This window comes from Hylobates moloch, unplaced genomic scaffold (genome assembly GCF_009828535.3).
Source record: "Hylobates moloch isolate HMO894 unplaced genomic scaffold, HMol_V3 SCAFFOLD_22, whole genome shotgun sequence".
NCBI classification, from domain to species: domain Eukaryota; kingdom Metazoa; phylum Chordata; class Mammalia; order Primates; family Hylobatidae; genus Hylobates; species Hylobates moloch.
The window spans coordinates 38,309,359-38,313,663 of record NW_026652297.1 but is presented as its reverse complement, the minus strand read 5'-3'; the positions used below and the strand labels follow the sequence as shown (position 1 = coordinate 38,313,663).

The 4,305-nt window shown below is 42.3% G+C and overlaps 1 pseudogene; it reads right to left on the bottom strand.

Moving 5' to 3' along the window:
* Positions 1 to 275: 275 nt before the first annotated feature.
* On the bottom strand, positions 276 to 2,994 carry LOC116461773 (thymosin beta-4-like; annotated as a pseudogene).
* Between the last annotated feature and the right edge of the window lie 1,311 nt (positions 2,995 to 4,305).

Genomic DNA, 4,305 nt, shown 5'->3' with positions numbered 1-4,305 from the left:
AATTTTTATATTTTTAGTAGTGACAGGGTTTCACCATGTTGGCCAAGCTGGTCTCGAACTCCTGACCTCAAGCAATCCGCCTGTCTCGGTCTCCCAAAGTGCTGGGATTATAGGTGTGAGCCACCCCGCCTAGCCCCTACTCCATGAGTTTAAATTGTGAGGATTGAGTGAGGACATAGGTACAGTGTAAAGACCAACCTGGCTGATAATATTTTTTGTTCTCTAAAGACTGTGGGCTCCTTTAGGTCACCAGCTGGGTCTCTGATGAGTGCCATTTACATGGTACACAGTGAGAGTGATGTTCCAGGATTGTGTAACTGAAAGGTTTAGAAAGAAAGGGTGGAGCCGTGAAAAGCACAGGCTTTGGAGTCAACAATCTGAAGTGTTAAGTTGCAGCTCTACCACTTTCCGCTGTGAGATCTTGGGCAAGTTACTCAACTTCTCAGAGCTTCAGTTTCCTCCTCTGCAAGATAGAGATAATGATGCCAGTCTGAGAGAGTTGCCTTGAGGAGGAAGTGCATGTAAGCCCCTCAGCAGAGTGCCTGGTGCTCATTAAATATGATGGGTTCTTTATCAGATGTCTTCCTTATAGTTCTATCCAGCTATGTATCATTGTTTCCCCTTGTCAGATGAAAACCTGTCGAATGCAGGAACTGTATCTAATTCATCTCTGCATCTTTACATATCCAGTCCCTAACTTGGTTTTTCCTCCTACCAACTACCTCCAGGTCTTTTACTCTGCTAAATAAGCATTGATTGAAATAAGAGCAATAACATTTTTTTGTTTTTGTTTTGTTTTGTTTTGAAACAGCAACCTGCTCTGTCACCCAGGCTGGAGTGCAGTGGTATGATTACAGCTCATTGCAGCCTTGACCTCCTTGGCTCAAGCGATCCTCCCGCCATAGCCTCCCAAGTAGCTGGGACCACAGGCATGTGCCACTAATACCCAGCTAATTTTTTTATTCTTAGTAGGGATGAGGTCTCACTATGTTGCCCAGGCTGGTCTCAAACTCCTGAGCTCAAGTGATCCTCCCACCTCAGCTCCCTAAAGTGCTGGGCTTAAGGCATGAGCCACTGTAATTAGCCCAGCTAATAACAACAATTTTTATTATGGGCAATTTCAGAGTTACGCTAAAGAAGTGAGATTAACATAGAGGACATCTGTGATCCATCACCCAGCTTCTACAATTGTCAAGATGTTGATAATCTTTTTCATCTAGCTTTTGACCACTCCTTCACCACCATCCCCTGTCATGGAGAATTTTATTTTTTAAGTTTTAAAATTTTTTATTTGCTTATTTTAAAAATTGAACCAGGCGCGGTGGCTCATGCCTGTAATCCCAGCACTTTGAGAGGCCAAGGCAGGCAGATTACCTGAGGTCAGGAGCTCAAGACTAGCCTGGCCAACATGGTGAAACCCCCATCTCTACTAAAAATACAAAACAAAACAAAAAAATTAGCTGGGCATGGTGGCAGTCACCTGTAATCCCAGCTACTCGGGAGGCTGAGGCAGGAGAATTGCTTGAACCTGGGAGGCGGGGTTGCAGTGAGCTGAGATTGCACCATTGCACTCCAGCCTGGGCAACAAGAGAGAAACTCTATCTCAAAAAAAAAAAAATTATGCATTCCCATAATTAAAATTATTTGAACAATAACCAAAAAAAATGGCACTCTGACTAAACTGCATTTTACAGCCTGCAGGATGCTTTGGTCCAGCTTAGTTTTATTCTAGATTTCACTGCCATCCTACCACACTTCTTCCTTCACCAACATGCAAGTTCTTTCCTTCCCTGCCAGATAGACAAGCAGATAAGAGAGGCTGGCACAGCCATCATCATCAGCAGTTCTTTGATGTGAAAGGGGCAGCACAGTCATTTAAACTTGATTTAACCTCTTTGCATCCTTCAAAGTTAAACAGCTAAAAGAAGTAAAATAGAAAGCAATACTTTGTGGAATGAACAGTGCATATTGGCGATGCACGCCTCATTACGAAGCCTGCTTGCTTCTCCTGTTCGATCCATTACTTGGAAGGCAGTGGATTTTTCTCTTGCATTTCTGTCTTCTTCAGTTTCGACTTATTGAATTTCTCGATCTCATCCATATTGGACTTGTCAGACATAGTCACAGAGGAAGCTGAGCAATGCCCATTAGCAAGTGGAATCTGGTCTGCTTAGAGTCTACTGCCCAGTGTTGGGAATTTTAAAGCAAATCCCAGACATTGCATCATTTCAACAATTAATACTTATGTGTGTTTCTAATAATACTTCACAAAGTGTGGTCTGGATTCCTGGGACTTACCAAGGCCCTGTCAGGCAGCCTGCTAAGTCAAAACTATTTTTATAACAATATTAATATTTTATTTATCTTTTTGTTCTCATTATCTCGTGAACAGCAGAATTTTCCAACAGATTGAATGCAGCCACAAATCTGAAAATCCAGCTGTCCCCTATTAAACTAGATATGACAGAGTTGCAAATTTTTACAAATCTATTGACAAGTGTAAAACAATGTCACTCATCATGATGCTGTTTGAAAAATATACTTATTTTCGTAAAAATAAGTCCTTAACATGTAATATGTTTATTATTACTAAGTGTTTTAAATTTTAATTTTTTTTTTCTTGAGATGGAATCTTGCTCTGTCACCTAGGCTAGAGTGCAGTAGCACAATCTCAGCTCACTGCAACCTTCGCCTCCTAGATTCAAGCAATTCTCTTGTCTCAGCCTCCCAAGAAACTGGGACTACAGGTGCTTGCCATCACGCCCAGCTAATTTTTAGTAGAGATGAGGTTTCGCTATGTTGGCCATGGTGATCTTGAACTCCTGACCTCAGGTGATCCACCCACCACAGCCTCTCAAAGTGCTGGGATTACAGGCATGAGCCAACACACCAGAGCTGTTTTTAAAAATCAAATTAGTATTTTAAAAATTTTTTCAGTTTTAATTTCTAATGTTAGAAAATAATCCATTTATCTGAATATGCATCAGACATAAAGGAAAGCTCTTTGGGGTCCTTAATACTTCTAATATATATATATTTATATATATACAATTTTTTTTTTTTTTTTTTTTTGAGACGAAGTTTTGCTCTTCTTGCCCAGGCTGGAGTGCAATGGCTTGATCTTGGCTCACTGTAACCTCTGCCTCCCAGGCTCAAGTGATTCTCTTGCCTCAGCCTCCCGAATACCTGGGATTACAGGCATGAATCACCACACCCAGCTAATTTTGTATTTTTTTAGTAGAGATGGGGTTTCACCATGTTGGTCAGGCTTGTCTCGAACTCCCAACCTCAGGTGATCCACCCACCTCGGCCTCCCAAAAAAGTGCTGGGATTACAGGCATGAGCCACCGCGCCCGGCCAATACTTCTAAAATATTTTTGAGATTTAATTCGTAAACCACTAGATTCACAATTTTATTTATTTATTTATTTTTATTTTTATTTATTTATTTTTTTGAGACGGAGTCTCGCTCTTTCGCCCAGGCCAGACTGCAGTGGCGCTATCTCGGCTCACTGCAAGGTCCGCCTCCTGGGTTCACGCCATTCTCCTGCCTCAGCCTCCCGAGTAGTATTTATTTTTAATTATTTTAGAGTTGGGGTCTCACTGTCTCCCAGGCTGGAGTGCAATGGTGCAATCATGGCTCACTGCAGCCTCAAACTCCTGGGTTCAAGCAATCCTCCTGCCTCAGCCTCCTGAGTTGCTGGGATTACAGGCAAGTACTGCCATGACCAGCAGCTTCACTATTTTAAGATGTACACCTCAGAAACAAAAAACAAGAAACACAAAAAATAAATAAAATATACACCTCATGGTTGGGCATGCTGGCTCACACCTATAATCCCAGCACTTTGGGAGGCCAAGGTGGGCAGATCACTTGAGGCTCTGAGTTTGAAACCAGCCTGGCCAATATGACAAAACCTTATCTCTACTAAAAAATACAAAAATTAGCTCGGTGTGGTGGCACACGCCTGTAATCCCAGCTGCTCGGGACACTGAAGCAGGAGAATTGCTTGAACTCAACAGAGGTTGCAGTGAGCCAAGATTGCACCACTGCACTCCAGCCTAGGTGACAGAGTGAGGCTCTGCCTCAAAAAAATAAAAAATAAAGTGTACACTTCAGTAGGTTTTGGTATATTTGTAAGGTTGGGCAGCCACTGCCACTAGCTAACTCCAAAACCTTTTTATCACCCCAAAAGAAAACCCTATATCCATTTCAGTCCCTTCTTTTTTTTTTCTGAGATGGAGTCTCACTCTGCCTCCCAGGCTGGAATGCAGTGGTGCGATCTCGGCTCACTGCAACCTCTG